Consider the following 17,463-nt stretch of genomic DNA (forward strand, 5'->3'; position numbering starts at 1 on the left):
AGATAGATAGATAGATAGATAGATAGATAGATAGATAGATAGATAGAATAGAATAGAAGATAAATATCTGAACAGAAAGATATATACAAAGATACATGAACAGAGAAATGGCCACATGACTACATGATAGGTGAAAAAAGAAATAGCTTGTTTCTTACATATACGATATATGTCTCTTAATCATTCATCTCTGCCTATTGATCATCTGTATATCATTTATCTACCTACCTATCATGTAGTTAGCTAGCTCTTTAGTCCTTACCCACCTGTCTGTCTTTCTGGTGCCAGACAGTTCAACACAAAGCCAGCCAGCCAGTGTTTTCCTTTTCCAAGGTCCTTGACACCCTTTGTAAAGAACAATTAAGAGAAAAAGTATAAAAAGCACATTATTTATATTGTGAACCTATCAGTGCAGATAAAAGAGAAAGAGATGTTGAGAAGCTAGCAAGGAGAAAAAGAATTTGAAAGATGGAGAGAGGGTGTTTAATCCACATCTTACTGCCCATCGGCCCAGCACATGCTTGCAGAGGACAGACACAGCAGAGGCACCTGTCCCTATGAAGGCAGGACTGAATGAGCTTGCTTTTCTCACACCACACATTGTACACTTTTCTGGATCCTCTTGACACTACATTTCCAGATTCACCTCAGGCACCCCAGGTCCTCAGTGCCCAGAGCTCAACCTGATATCACTGTGACCCGAGGAAGTGGTATGCTCAGGAAGAACACAGGTTCAGGAAGAGCTCCCTGGTGATTGTTGAATGAGACGTACCCACGCAGGTGCACATAGAAGCTGGGACAGTGGAGATCCTGTCTTTGCCCTTTCCTGGCTGGGGCATTGTAGTGATGTTCTTTTATGTTCCATGTCCCAGAACAATTATCAAAAAGGAATGTGAAGAGGGGTGATTTATTCTCATAAGGGCACTAAGCATAGTGCCTCACACCGGATCTAACTAAGCATGATGCCATACTCCTGGATTCCTAACATTCAGGAGGCTGAGGTAGGAGAGTCATGAGTTTTGAAGCTGGGTGAGCTATATAACAAGATCCCATCTCAACAGTGAGAGAGAGAGAGAGAGAGAGAGAGAGAGAGAGAATACTAGCTTGAACTCATTGACACAGGAGACAACTTCCTGAATAGAACACCAACAACTCAGTCTCTAAGATCAATAATTAATAAATGAAACCTTGTGGAACTGAAAAGCTTCTGTAACACAAAGGAAGGACACTGTCAGCCCAACAAAGCAGCAGCCTACAGAATGGGAAAAGATCTTCACCAACCCAACATCTGACAAAGAGCTAATATCCAAACTACATAAAGAATTCAAGAAATTAAACACCATCAAACTAAGTAATCCAATTCAGATGAGGTACAGAGCTAAAGAGAGAATTCTCAATGGCTGAGAAGCACTTAAAGAAATGCTCAGCATTTAAAAGAAGTGCTTAGTCATCAGGGAAATGCAAACTAAAACAACTTCAAGATTCCATCTTATACCCATCAGACTCTGAGATTCCGTCTTACACCCATCAGAATGACTAAGTTTAAAAAAACAAAAACAAAAACAAATCCTCAAGTGACAGCACGTGCTGTTGAGGATGTGGAGAAAGGGGAACACTCCTCCATTGCTGGTAGGAGTGAAACTTATACAATCACTTTGGAAATCAATCTGGAGGTTTCTCAGAAAATTGGGAATAGTTCTTCCTTAAGACCCAGCTATACCACTCCTGGGCATATACCCAAAAGATGCTCTCTCATAAAACAGAGGGCCTTGCAGAGAGAAGAGAAACTGGTTGGTGGCATCTCTGAGACAAGATGGAGACCAACAACAGGTCAGGCTCCTGGGAGGAGTTAGGGGTGATTCCAGCTGAGACTCCTAGTAGTGAGGTGACATGGAGACAGAAGAGGCCATCTTCTAACCACACGGGACTCCTAGTGGAGGGGGCACACCAACCCAACAAAAACTTCAATCCAAAATTTATCCTGCCTACAAGATGTGCAGGGATAAAGATAGAGCGGAGATTGAGGGAATGCACAAGGCTCCCTTGTGTTTGGCTGTGAGTCTCAGCACCTGTTTCTCCGGGTCCCGCTTTGGCTCTGTGTGATCTCCTCAATCACATCTCAGTCTGGCATATTCATCACACTCTTAGGGGTCTCAGCTCTGCACACTTTATTAAGGTTAAGATGACCTGTGTGCTTTCTGAGGCTTAGGGAGCCATCCTAGGTCCTTCTGTAGCCATCAGGATAAACAACCACTCCCTAACACCTCCATTCCTCATCCATTGGGCTGACTGGTTTTTTTTTGTCAACTTGACAGAAAGCTGGATATAACCGGGAAAAGAGAATCTTAGTTGAGAAAAGCCTCCAAACATTGACCTGTAAGTAAGTCTATGGGGTATTATGTCATTAATGACTGAAGAAGGCCCAGCCCACTGTGGATGGTGTTACCCCTGGGGGATCCCAGGAGGAGCAAGCCAGTAAGCAATGTGCCTCTTTGGCCTGTCTGTCTCAGTTCCTGCTTCTAGGATCCTGCCTTGAGTTCCTGTTTGGACTTGTAAGATAGAATAAGCCCTTTTCTCCTCTACTTGTTTTGGATCAAGGTATTTGTGGCAGCAACAGAAACCCCGAGACACCCACGCTTACTGAGGCCCATTCCTCCTCCCAATGCACACCGTTTTGTCTCTGTCAAATTCCAGCCCTAGGAACAGGTGGCATTACAAAGGGCTGTGGCAAGCGCCCCAAGAGTCCTAAGGACTTTGTGGGAGACAGAGAAACCAAGAACTGCTGTGAGTTGCCTGAGCAGCCGTGCAGAATCTGGGGACCCTGACCCCACACCCTCTGCTTTCTGTGGTCCTTACCAGTTCCTAGGTGATGATATTTCACCATGGAGAATGAGGAAGAAGCCAGTTCCCCTCTGACACTGAGCTTTTAAAGCAGTTACTTCATTCCTCGGACATGAATCCCTGATGTAGTTGAAATGTGTTTTTCTGTCCAAAAAACTTGTTGACACTTAAGTTGTGATTGTGCTGGGTGCATATTTTTAAGGGGTGTTTAGGTCTGGAAGCTTCTGTATTGTTGAATCTTTATAACACAGGAGTGTGCTTGTGTCCATCCCCCACCCCTTCTGATTCAGAATTTTACTGCCTCGATAAGTGTGTGTGTTGGGGGAGGGGTCTGTGTTTATTCCATATGCCCCAGGCTCACAGTGTCCAAGACACATGGTAGCATTTTCCTTGCCTACACCATTGGAATTTTGCTCCATTTTTACAGGTCTGCAGAACACTGCCGGAAAGGAGGATAGGTATTAAGTAGCAAGCCTGCAGTACAACTTGGATTTCTTGTCCTGCCAAGTAGGACTGCTGGAAACTCACAGGGGTGTGGAAATTGGATACATGCAGAAGGTTCCCGAAGTGTGTCTATTGAGTTTATTCAGGCAGCTGTTTTTGGCCCCAGAGCTACATTAGAGCTGCTGTGGAGAGTGCAGGGGTCACACGAGTACTGCATGAGAGTCTCTGTTTCAGGGTTTCCTAACTACCAGGCTTGGGGACTTTCTCCTCTCCCCTTCTTGATGAAAGTGTTAGCCCCTGGCTCTATGCCCCTTCCTGGCTCCTTTTCTTTTGGGAATTCAGTTAATCAGGTGAAGATGCAGTGTGGCTCCAGGAGCACTGGGCCCAGCTCCTGGCTGCAGGAACTTTGTCCTTCAAGGAAAAGAAGTATAACTCAATACACACTGCAGGAGGGGCTGGGGCATAAAGGCTGGAAGTCCTCTCTTTTCTCACCCAGAAGACCGACCCTGTAAGAGGCTGGGGAGGCAGCTCTGCTGGCTTCTCAATCAGGAAACATGCTTTCTGCCTCCCGAACCCATCTAACAACAACAACAACAACAACAACAACAACAACAACAAACAAATGAAAACTCAAGTGTGGTGGTATGTGTGCAGGAGGGATTCCATAGCTGGTTTGCAGACCACAGACCCATCCCTGAGGCTGGCTGACTGGCCACCCTAGCCCACTGGGTGAGTTCCGGCTACTTCGAGATCCTATCTCAAAAAGCAATGACACCCAAGTCATCCTCTGGCCCCACACACATACACACAAATGTGCACCTACACACACACACACACACACACACACACACACACTAAAGAACTGTGTAAGATTTTGCCAGTTTGTCTCCAGTCCCTGGGTCACTGTGTGAATAGTGTGTAGGTACTAGATTAGTGAAATGCATTCTCCCTCCTTGTTTGCCTTTTATCTTATTGAGACAGCCTCACCAGATAGCCTTAGCCTCCTGCATGCTGGGATTACAGGCGTGTGCCACCACACTCAGCTGTATTTGCCTTGACAAACTGGCAGATAATATCCATTTGCTCACATTCCTTCTTATTGTTATTTTATTTATTTTTCAGGGTACACAGTGATGGATTTAATAAAGACATGCTCATGCAAGCTTATTATTATTATTATTTAAAGGAGTGCAAAAATAGCAACAGAAACAACTTTAAGAGGTTCAGATGCTCATAGGGCAGAGAGCATTGTGCTATAGCCCCCACCCTGGAGCTCCAGACAGCAATGATGTAGGACATGTAAACACACTGACCCGTAGCTGCATAGTGAATGCAGTCTGACCGCCATGCCACCTCAGTGGGCTGTGACCCTAACCTCTCAAATATAAGCAGCCCGAGAGAGCACACTGACTGCAGAGTGGAACAGGGGCTCCGTCGTCTGAGTGCATGCGGTAATCCAACAGTCTGGTTGACTGAGCACTCTGGGAAGTTAACAGTCCCCGGGGAGGAGTCCTCACACAGCAGGTGCTGGCACTGGAGGTCAGCAAAGCCCTTGCCTCCAGGGACCTCAGGCTTCTGTGACTTTGGAAAGGATGAAGTAACTTAAGTGTGTGGATGGGTGTGTGGTGGGGAACAAGGCAAACTGAACAGGGCATCGGAAGAGTCTGTTGTTCTTCACTCAGTGCTGGAGAGTGGCATCTTGGATCAAGAGACGTTGATAGAGGACATTGGTTATCAAGGAAGGGATGGTCCACGTAAAAGCGAACTCAAACCCACTGAAAGAAATGTGCTTAGAGTATTTGAGACAGGGTGCTCATGTCTGTCACCAAGCATGGAGTGGAGTGGGGGAGGGGCATACAGAGCCTAAGGAGAAGATAAGGCATGCAGGTGGCCATCAGCTTTCAGGGCAAGAGAGATGAGAGAGTTGAGGGACTTTTATGTTTTGAGGGGGTTAAGCCAGATCTAAAGTGGGTTTGTACCTAATCAACTTAGATACCCTTTGGCACATAGATTCAGCTGGTATGCAAACAGAGAGGCTAGTTAAAAAGTGCATTGCAAGAGACCAGCAGGGATGGTGATTTCCAGAACAAGGCTGTAAGCAATGGGGTCAGGTGAGTTGTAGTCGGTTTCTGAATATTTTGAAGAAAAACACCCACAAAGACTTGGGACTTTGAATTAGAGAATAGCGCAGAACAGGGAGCCTTGGGAAGATGGAAGCATTCAGAGAGGACTTGGTTGTTGGCTGATAGAGAGTAATGGGTATTTTTATAATTGGTGCCTTCTTAAAGAATGTTTTAAGAATATATTTTTTATTTTTTAAAGGTTTATGTCTGTGTCATTGTATGTGTATGACACACATGTGTGGGTGGCCACAGAGACCAGAAGACAGCACGGAACCCCATGAACTGGAATCCCAGGCAGATGAGAGCTGACTGATGTAGATGCTGACAACTGAGCTCAGGTCCAAGGCAAGAACAGCAAACACCCTCCATCCTGAGCCATCTCTCCAGCCCCTGCTGTTGAACGCTAAAGAGAAAGCCTAATGTGGGCTTAGGGAACTCGAAATTAGTAACACAGACTGTACTGCTGTGGAAGATCATGAGCTACATTGGAAGGCTCTCTAGAAGAGTCAAAGGAGTCAGGCTACAGGTTTTTCCTCCCACAGAACAGTGGAACAAACACCTTTATTCTTGTCCCTCGGTGACCTTTGTCCCCTGGTGACCTTTTGCTGTACCTTTGTGCTGTGTTTTCTGTCTCCCCAGCATTCCTGATGTGAAGGATGCATGCTGAGGGTGGACACTTCCTGTCTCCTCAGCTTCTTCCTCAGGACTTCTTTCACTGTATGACACTGGTGGTCCAGACGCGTCAGGCTGATTGAGTATCAGGAGGGCACCTCCCTGGCCGAGTCCTTCCCGCAGTCCTCACACAGAGCACCTTGCTTCCCTCCACATCCTCCGTGCTTCCATGCACATTCTGACCTGACCTGCACTCTCAGAAAGCTGCCTTCCAGCCATCCTTCTCTACCATAACAGGTTGTGTGGGCAAGGACCACAAGCCAGACGATTTGCAACGAGGTGGGTTTATCTTCACCTTTCTGGAATCCAACCAAGTTTAAAACGTTGGCAGAAGTGGTTCCTTGCCCAGGCCATGATGGAGAGTGTCTGAAGTCTTATAGCCTCTGGTTGTTTGCTGCTGCTGCTGCTGCTGCTGCTGCTGCTGCTGCTGCTGCTGACGATGATGACGACGATAATCTCTACCAGTCTTTGGCTTGTGGAAGCACCACCCTGACCTGACTTCATGCTGCTATGGCCTTATTCCCAGTGTCTGCCTAGCTCTGTGCTCTATTCATGAGAATGTCAATCACCCTGGGCCACCCTAATAGCTGTCCCCTGATCTAATTGTGTGCACTACCCTGTTTCCTGGTAAGCACACACTCACTAGTTCTGGGGTCATAAATTCGACGTCTTTTGGTCAGAACCAAGCCACTTCATGATGTCTTCTCTGTGGCTCAGGGCCAGTGACCTAACCCTGGCTGAGCCTGGTGGAATGAATGAATGAATGATTGAATGAGTGAGTGAATGAATGAATGCTAAAACCCTGAACCTCGCATGCCTGGCACATAGTGCTGTCCCAGTGGATTTCATTTTGAACATGAGAAGACCATTTTATTGGTACCTCACAGCAGGTCTTCCTTACTGCTGTGCTCAGGACAGCAGTATCAGGCACAGAGGGCCCCAGCTCATGAGCTGCCTAAGGTCCTTGCCCCACAAGCTTTGCACATGGGTGGCAGCAGGAATTCTCATCTCACACTCAGACCTAGCTTCTTCATGCTCTAGGCTTGGGAAGTGTTAGCTTTTGGCACTTTTGGCAGTTTCTGTGCAACGTATGTGGCAGAAGTGACAGTCATTGCCTGGTGAATTCATTAGAGAGAGAGATTTAGAATGCATGCTTACTTAATGGGTGTGGATCTGAGGGGTACCTCCAAGCAGAAAGAGCCTTCTCAGATAGCTGGTTGGACCTCAAAAGACAGGAATGAGCAATCTGAGCACCAGATAGAGTTTACCTGAATGGGGTTTTAAAAGTGAGAAGGAAAATAGCCTCTTGTTTTCCAGGAATGAGGATTTTGGCTGGAGGTCAAATTTAAGCACAAAGCAGAAGCTGGGGTGGCTATGCATTCCTGACTCTAGACTTGGCACAATCAGGCTTGGTCCTCTGGGTCTCTGCCTTTATGCTTTATAGAAAGACCTGTACAAAACTAAGCCATCTGGCTCCTGTTAAAAGGACAGCTTGCTCACAGAAAGAAGAGAGGGAAGATGATGCTGAAGTGACTGAATGTGGACCTGGGGAAACTCAGTGACTTTCTGGGGTCTCTCCTTATGAACAGGACCACTTGGACAAGTGTTGTACTTACTTACATGGATGTTGGGAGTATTATAAAGATCATGGCAAGGGGGTGTGTAAAAGCTGGCCCTCCCACATAGGAAGGCATGTCCCTTGACCTCTAAGAAACAGCAAGTGAGCCTAATGTCCATTTTTCACATGACTAGGTGCATGGCCAGTACCCTCCCACTGTGTGTTTATGGAGGGGTGTTAAGCCATTGCCTTATTCTCTCTGCATAGTTCAGCCGTCCACTTTGTTATTCTCAGTGGTCCTCTGTATAGTAGAGACATTCCCCTAAGTCCTATGAGTGTATGATACTGCTACTAAGTTACAGAGAAAAGTACAAAACCCAAAAGTTCAGAGGAGCTTTTAAAGCAGGTTTGCCTGGTCTCGATAAAGAAGTGTGCATCAATGGACACATGCTATCGAACAGGCCAAAGGCCCACAGGACTGAATATATAATGTGTGGGACTAGCACAAACTGGATCTTGACTCTAAAGTACTGAGAATTGCAAGGTTGGGATCACAGAGGACCAAGCCATGAGGACAGAGAGACTGTCTAGGTGACAGTCTGTAATAATGGATGGTGGCTGCTCAGCATCATTTGCTGGAACTGTACATTGGTCCTTTATAATTGGACAGTTCTCCTAAAGGCTGAAGGAAGCCTGGTCTGTTTTTCTCTAGGAACTAGATAAGGACTTATTTACATCACTGGGTTTGCTCCCACAGGCAAACTGGGAAGGCTTTCCCAGCATGGCATAAATTTCAGGCTCATCCTTAGGAAACATGCCATTTCTCTTTCCTTGCAACAGGACTGTTCACTAACCCTCCTCCCCACAGAGCCTCTGCCAACCTGGGTTGTAGCTAGATGGTTACAGTAATTCTTCTGCCCACAGCCTTGATAAGATTAAAAGTAAGGACAAGGTCTTTTACTTTATGAACATTCCCTTGTCACACAGTTGATGAACAGGACGTAGTAGACTTTGTACTTCACAGAAGAAAAGGATGGACATCATGTGATATGGAAAGACCACTGTAGCCCATGGAAGATGGAAAGCTGATATGCCAACTGGTGAGCCCTTCTCCTTTCATCGCATGACCTCATCATTTACAGAGCATCTCCAGGGTCTACCTGCACAGCTGGCCTGAGCCAGAAGCAGGCTGAGAGCTGGGGTGGTCCTGGGTCAACTCTGCAACAGGTGAGCATCCTTGCTGGGTGCATCCCATGGGCAGGACCCCAGGCCTGGCTGTACCTGTCAGTATAGTCTAGGGAGCAGTGTGTACATGCAGAAAGACACAGAGAACAGCTGGCCCCTGGTACAGGCAGGTAGGGCATAGAAACTGGGGAACAGTGGTTGGGGGTCATTCTGGAGTTCTGGGGGCTTCTGGGTGAGCATTTTCCTATCTGGATTCCACCCTCAACTGAAACCTACTCACTGGAACCCGTAGACATCACAGAGACACAGGAAGACAAGGGAGTCTTGTACACAGCCGGTGGAGCTGAGTGTAAGGGCCTTGCCTATGAGCACATGTCTAGGGTCATTGTGAGACTATGTCCTTGCTCTCTGATCCTGAACTTGCACAAAACTGTCAGAATGTCAGACTAGCTGGAATATTAGGATTTCAAGGTCCATTGTGGTCAAGCCTCACATTAACTTTTCCCTTGTTCTACCCACACAATAAACTAAGCTCACATTATTAAAATAATTTGACTTCCCTTCCACCATTCCCCTAGGCTTCTGATCTTGTCTCACAACCATTTTAATTGCAGTGGGCACAGACTTAAAGTTGCAGTACCTGCCTGTCGTATAGACAGCCACAGCTTTTACAGGCCAGGTGACAGTGTTCCACAGAGATGCTAGCTCAACCTTATCTAGACTTTCTGGCCAGATAAAAATACATCTTTAAAAGAGATATGGACATTCAGGGTTAGAACTAGGAGGGAAAGAACACATTTCCCAGCTTATGCCTATGCTAACACCAACAGCTGTTTATTATTTCCAGTGTGTTTAGCATCCCAGGGCTTCTTGGCCCCTCTTTGCAACATCCCTGGAGGAGCCCAAGAAAACGTTTAGCACATAGTAGGTGCATATGGTGCCTGCGATGGAATGGATGAGCAACCCTGTGGAAATACATGTGACGCAATCTGAAGGCACGTATGTGGAACCCTCGTGTCAGTGGTAGAAGACACCATGTGGCCGGTGTGGCAGTGGCACCAGGACTGAGTGGAGTCAGGGGTTCTTGCTTCCATGCTCTTCTCCCAGCATGCAACTCTGCGCAGATATATCCTGATTCCTTTCGGGCACTGCATATTGATGGCACTGAGGCCGCCAAATCCCACCGTGGGAGATGAGGAGCCTCTTCAACTTCCCCAGGTTGCTTCAAGGAGCAGGCTTTTGGCCCACATACTTGCCTCCTTCTAAGATCTTTTCCAAGAGTTCTTGTCACTCCTCGAAAGGAAGAGATGGCAAGCAGAGGCTCAAGCCTTAGCAGGCCACGGTGTCAAGCTAAAGTTTCATGGCAATCGTCTTTTCTTCTTGTTTTTATTTTACTGTCCTCTCTGATGACAAGTGAAATTGGAAATCCTTTGAAATCATAATATAGACACAAAAGTAGTGGAGAGAAAAAAAGAAAGGCTTTGGTGAGAGTGGATAGAACATAAGAGCAGATAAGTGGGGTGTTGCTATATGACTGAAGTACTTTGTATGAGTAGAAAATTGTGAAGGAACAAATAGTAAAAATAAAACAGAACACTCATAAAATTATCAATTAAAAGCGTAATATAAAATGAACAAAAGCAGACACAGGGGCTCTGGGCTGGTGAAAAGAAGCATAAAGAGCAAATAGCATCAGTGACAGATTAGGTATAGCTCAGGTTACGCAGGCCACTTACCTTAGTGGTGGACTTTCAGAAGCCACTGCCTTTGACCAAATACTCCCTCCCCTAAGAACCAGAAGGATCCCACCACCTTGGATACAGATGAAAGGTGATCTTCTGTGGGCAGGAGGCATGCCTAGCCAAAGTGTAGAGGTTATCTCATGGCATTCATTAGGTACCAAGCATGACGATTAATCTTCGTTGTCAATGTGACAGGGTTCAGAATGACCTAGAAGTTCCCAGACGTGCCTGCGAAGGTGTTTGCAGAGAAGAGTACATGCAATTGAGCATTTGCTTTTGTCTGCTTTTTGACTGGGTGTGATATGGCCAACTAGCTGCTATATGCTCTCATCACCATGACTTCCCAAATATGATGGACTGTAGCCTTGAACTACGAGCCAAGATAAATCCTCCCTTCCATAAGTTGCTTCTTCCAGGCATTTTAGCACAGCAATGAGAACATTAATTGATACATGACGTTAACCATCTTCAGGACCACTTTCTCCATGACAGCACTGAAGACACTCCCCACCAGGATAGGCCCTCCTATTTTTGAAGTATCCACAGTGATTCATTTGCACCACTCTGAGGGTGATGGGTTGTTTTGAGCCTTTCAATTCACTGTTCCCTGGTAGTTCTCTGGAGAGGCGGCCCTTCTTGTCACCCATACTTTTGTGAGCTGTGTCAATTCTGCTCCTACACCGTCCTCCCTAGAGCCTTAGGGAGGAGAACACTGGCTTCCCATGGGTGTCTAGAACCAAGGCTCTCTTTCACCTGCAGGGAGCAAGTAGAAATATCAAGAGTGACTGACATTGGTTTAGAATCCATTGACACAAGCTAGGTTTGGGGTCTTCTCCTGAGACAATATCAAGAGTGTTAGGAACTTCTTGCTCCAGTGGCCACTGGACCCTCATATGCAAGCATACTCTGGGAAGCATCCTCTCACTAGCATGCTAACTGTGACCATGTTAGTCCTATGGGACTAAAAGAGAATCGCTGAAAAAGGAAGGGCCTTCCAAAACAAAAGGACTTCATGTCCAGAGATCTGGAGGCATGAAGCGGCTTAGTTCATTGATGGAAGGATAATGGTTTCAAAATGATGGACCGAAAGGGGAAATCAAGATATTGAGGTTCTGGACATGGAGTGGGGCGCATCCTTACAAGATCTAAAAAGTTCAGCTGAGGCGCAGTGGTGAAAGGGAAGGAGGAACTCTGAGAGTGACAGAAAGCCCCGGCTTGTTTAAAGAGTTGGAAGACATAGCCATGATATTACTGAGGCAAGCTATCTCAGCAGCGTGGAACAGAGGTGGATTGGAGGAAACAAGCCTGGGAATGCCTCATGAACCACCAGTCTTGGGAAGAAATGTTGGCAGGATGGGGGTAGAGAGGTGCTGAAGGAGGGAGGGGGGCATCCTCTCAACATCTATCTGTACCGAAATTACTCCAATATCTGGGGAGCCGTCCTCCAGGATACAGCATCCTCTGAATGAACTGCTCTGACTGATTAAAATGGGCAGTTTTCAGCCCATTGCAGTAGAGTTTATTTATAATTGGAGCCACAGTTTGGATGCACTTTAAATGCAAAGAATGGCTTTAACTGTCAAGTTATTACATTACTCAAGAGCTTAATTAATAGCACACTAATCGTAGAATCCAGCATCAAGAGTCACACCATATTGTTCATATTACATTTGGAAACGTTTGAAGTGATTTAGTCATTTGAAAAATGAACCTCAAAACTCAGCCTTATCCTCTCACAGATATGGGAGATCCTTCACCATGTGTACTCTAGTACTTTTTAAGGCAGAGAGGGTCTCCCTTGGGAGATATAATGAAGATAATATAATGTCCTTAGAATAGAAATGTCTTTTATCTTAAAATAAGTCAGCATGGAAAAGGTTTGTAACCAGTTGGGCCGGGTTTGAAAGCTGGCTGTCCAAGGATTACACAAAATAATAAATAAGAGGGCTATAGAATCAGATGAGAATGGAACTCAGGGCTTGATCTGTTTTATCTTCCAAGCCCATTTCCCCAAATGTGGACACTGAGGTTCATGAAGTCAAATGATTTTTTTTTTTAATGGTCAGGAAAAAGACCATCTTTCTTGAAATCAAAATTTCCTCTTACTAGAAAAATCTGTTGTGTGTACGTATGTGCTCCCGAGTGTTCCCATGTGTGGAGGCAGGGGCGTTTGTGTGTGGGTATGTGCACATGGCTTCTAGGTGACAGCCTGCAATGTTCTTTGGGGGCCATCTACCTTGTTTTTGAGAAGAGCGTCTCACCAACCTGGTGTTGGTCAAGTGGCATAGGCTGGCTGTCCAGAGAGATGCAGAGACCTGCCCACCTCTACCTTGCCAGCCCTGGAATTACAAATATGTGCAACCATACCCAGGTCTACTTTTAAAGCTGGTTCTGGGAGTCAAACTTGGGTTCTCATACTTGCAAGGCAAGTGCTTTACCAGTTCAGTCATCTCCCCAGCGCCCTACTATTCAAAGCACTGTTTGTTTGTGGATGAAACATATTGCTCCCCTTCCCCTAAAATGTACAGAGCTAACTAAGAACATGCTCAATTAACCCTCTGCCATGCTGCTTGCCCCCAAAGGACAGGCTTCTTGCCGAGAGAGCCATGCCTTGTACTCTGTCTTTCTTTACGAGCATGGCACTCCTAAGACAGGATTCACCAGACTTAACTAGGGGGACATCCCATGCCCAGCCATAACCCCTTAACTGTAGTGCAGATCTGCAGACAACTTTTGCACAGATTTGCTAACCATCATTTAGTCAAACCAAGAGTCACTGGCCTTACACTGCAGACTGAGAGCAGCGTCTCAACTACTGACTTGAGTCTCTGCCATGGATTCAGGCATCAGAAGCTGTGTTATAGGGTGAGCTGAGTATTCAACCCAGGGCAAACACATTCGGCACAAAAAGTTTTAAATTTTAGGGTAAGATAATTTGTGCATGCTCTTACACACACGCGCATACACACACACACACACACACACACACACACAAACTCATAACACACACATTGGCCTACATGCACATATACATCAATGGTTCCACATCTGTAGATTCAACCAAATATAAAATAATAGTCAAATCTAATTGTCATAGGGAATATGTATAGATTTTACTATTTTGTCATTATTTCTTGAATTCATCTATCACAATCATTCCCACTGTGTCCCATATTGTAACGGGAATCTGCTGTCTACAAATGCTGTACCAGTATGTACAGGGAACTGACCACCCTCAGGGCATCATGGGTCCAAAGCCTGACAGTTACATGGGGCTGAGATGCCCACATTGATCAGGGGTTTGCAGATGACCTCTAAGGCCAGCTAGAAGATATTTTCTGCTTTCCTGACCACACCGTGTTTGTCACAGCCAGGGCGCTGTGTGTGGAAATAGCCACAGGCAAGACATACACGTGAGCACAACTGTGCTTCCCAAAGACTTACTGCAATTTGAGTTTTGAATTTTATGTAATTTTACCGTGCTGCGAACTACTCTTTGGAGGCGGCATCATCCCTGTAAAGATGCAAGAACTGTTCTTAGGTCATGGACCGTGCAAACAGGCAGCATGCTGTATCTGACACCACTGGTGATAAAGTCTCCTTATCTTTCTATGACCTGAGGGGTGCCTCTCCTCCTACCCACAGGGAAAGGATCTACAGCTGAGTTGGAGGCAGAGGGTAGCCAGAATTGAAACTTGCTTGGGAGCAGACATGCTGTTCAAAGCTGGGTAGGCCGCAATGTTAAGGGATGTAACTTCTAGGCTATATAATGTAGAGTCTTTCCAATCGAAACCTGAAGCTGGTGGCAAACTGCTCCTTAGGAGACTGACATGGCCAAGTTAGCTCATGGAGAGATGTTGATGGTGAGCAGCATACAGTCTATAGAGAAGAATCTGGGAGGAGAGGGGCCAGTTCTTACTGCCAGCAAGGTATAGTCACACAAGTCAGAGAAAGGAACTTTTCAAGGAGATTTATTAGGGTAGCTAGTCAAATATGAGTGAGTTTCTCACCTTAAAGAGGAACCTGGGGAAAAGAACATTTATAGATTTTTAGTAGTGGTAGGGGTATTCTAATTTCCTTCTACAAGACATCAGGCCTGGAGGTGTCATTTCCCATGGGCAATGAGAGGAATCCACTATGTTACCACTGGATCCTGCTCAGAGAAAGTAGAAAGGTAGGTACACATTTGCCCTCAAATTATAATGAATGTGAAGCAAGGCTTTCAGCTATCTTGCATCCCTGGGCATTTGCATATTCCTGTCCACGTCACATGTCTCACATATATGTTTATGGAAAGAACAACCCATTGCCGAATACTTTCAATGTTTTCCTCATTATCAAAAAGTCTATTGATAGCATGCCTTTGGGCTATCACATTTCTTTGACTATCAAACTTCTCCTTCATAAAATAAAGATCAACACAGCCAGGTCTATGGCTGAAGGTTCTTAGGGTCTAAGTAGCTCTCTTTCTTTCTTGATTGTTTTTCCCCCCTGATAACAAGGTCTTGGTGCAGATACCCAGGACCCAGATGCCTGGATGATGAGATGCCCTTTCTGGAGCTGGATCCTTGGGCATGTTCTGCCCAGTCCTAACTGTAGCTCTGAGGACTTTGTCCAACCACCTGGTAGTGGGGCCTCTAGCTTTCTTACCCTCCTATACATACCAGAGGGTGATGGGTGTTGTCCTTCTTTCCCAGGTGCCCTGTAGGCCCCCCTTGTTTCCTAACTGCTGCCTTATCTGAGCAGACCTAGTATTCTCAGCCTTCCTGCACAGAACAAGCGAGGTGAGAGATGTAAATCTTTTTGCCATCTCTCACGACACACACGGCTGTATGGCGGAACCCTCATGACTTAGAGCCATGCTTATCTGTTCACAGATCTCCAGCTCTGCAAGTGGGGCGCTGGGTCCCTGTCTTTTATGCAAGTGGTGAGCCCACAACACACTGCCTGGGATGATGGAGCTGCCAGATGACAAGTCTCCTAATGAACAAAAGGCGGTTGTGTTATCATGTACTGTCAGTGCTCTCTGAAGGAACAGCACACGAGAACAATCCCAGAATCCTCCAGCCCTTATAAATTCTCAACATGTTTTCACCGAGTCTCACAATATGTGCCCCGGATGTCAAGATGTGTATTAGGGACTGTAAACAGTAATAAATGACGACACAGCGATAACCACGGAAAATCGATGATAAAACGGGGAAACAATATCTCATTACTGGCTTGAGTGAAATAGAAATCAGGGCACATTTCCAAGATTAGGAATTAGATTAGAATTTGACAACATGATAACTTTTAACCAAAATGGGATTCAGCAACGGCGCAGAATATAAAAGGCGTGACGGTAATCAACGCGATATAACATGGCATGCTGCAGTGTCACCGATGCTACGTGAACCGTTTCATCTGCGGGGAGATCACCTAGAGCCTAGAATCTGCATGTGTGTTTTGTCATCTATTTTAAGACTTACCTGATGGTGTTTTGTTTTTTTTTTTTTTCTTCTTCAAATTTTGTAAACATAAGAGATGCCTCCGTCTCTGATCTGTGCATTTCTGAGTCACGTGGATACAGTTCATACATATCACAGGGTTTACCAATTCCTGCAGTCTTATCCTGGGTGCTGCAGCATGGAGAGCTGTGAAGCACATGACGAGGAAACAACAAGGTGAGCCCTGGTCTCCTCTCAGTGTTAGTAAAATGTATAGGAATGTGGAGACGGTCTTTCAGATGAGCTCTCCTGTTCCCTGTGGTCAGCATCCTTTACTGATCTGGGTCAGTATAGTTTATTCATCCTGTGTTGGGTGGTTTTCGGTCACCTGTTTGTTGTTTTTTTGTCTTAAATCAGCCTCAGAATATAGTGTGCACAATCTTGAAAACCTTTTCCACCGTGAAGCTCCAAATGGATGGCAAACCACATAGAAGGCTCATGGGTGACATTTGAAATGTGTTCCCTATGATGTGAGTCCAGTAAGATCTATAGCAGCAACAACAGAGATAGTCAAACTGTTTCTGATTTCAGATGGAGCCATTAGTGCTTCTGGAAGGTATCTGTCTCATGTCATCTTCAGGAGGTCTTTTTGCCATAGAGTGTATATAGAGAACATGATTTGTATTAAGACCGAGGATTCAGAGATGGGTCAACACTGAATTTCCTGTCTGTCTCTCAGGAGAAAGGACTGAGAATCAGGCTATCATGCTAGATCTGAAAGTAAGGATGTAGGCATCGAACTGTGACATGTCTGCATCCAGAGCTCAGACTGTCTACAAACGATTTGGTGCTCTTCAAAACCTATTACATGCTTAGAAAAACATGTCCTCCACTTAACATCCTGGCTTAACAACACATTGTGCTATAGAGTAAGGATTGTGTCTCCAGGTGGTCACTTAGGGAGTCAGGAGCTGTGACTACTGCCAAAGCCCATCAACCAGGAGATACTACTAGACTGCTGCAGAGCACTGGTTTGGGCAAAAACGGAAATCCAAAGTGGCAGTGTATATCTACTGAAAGCATGTTGCTTTTCACCAATGGGGAGATAAGAAGTCATTTATGGTCCAAAGGGAAGGTCTTGGGAAGGAATGGGAGGATGCTATGAATAGATTCAGGTCAGCAGAGGTAACTGCAGAAATAAGCCAGAACCAGCCTCAGCACACTGCCAGCATCATCAGTCACAGAAGCAGACACATCTCTGTGAGGAAAGAAGCAGAAGGACCTGAAAGACTCCTGAGTCCAGAGTCCCATAAGTCCTAATACACAGTCACTAATGGCTGTTGGTCCACAGGCATGTAAGATACCTAAAGTAGAAGACAAGGATCCCCGACCCAGCCACACCCCTCTCTCCTTCTTTAAGGACTTAGCCCATGCTTCCAAGCTTCCTCCTTGAAAACAGAAGAAGAGCC

The sequence above is a fragment of the Psammomys obesus genome, unplaced genomic scaffold (genome assembly GCF_907164565.1).
Source record: "Psammomys obesus unplaced genomic scaffold, mPsaObe1.curated_primary_1811, whole genome shotgun sequence".
Classification (NCBI taxonomy): domain Eukaryota; kingdom Metazoa; phylum Chordata; class Mammalia; order Rodentia; family Muridae; genus Psammomys; species Psammomys obesus.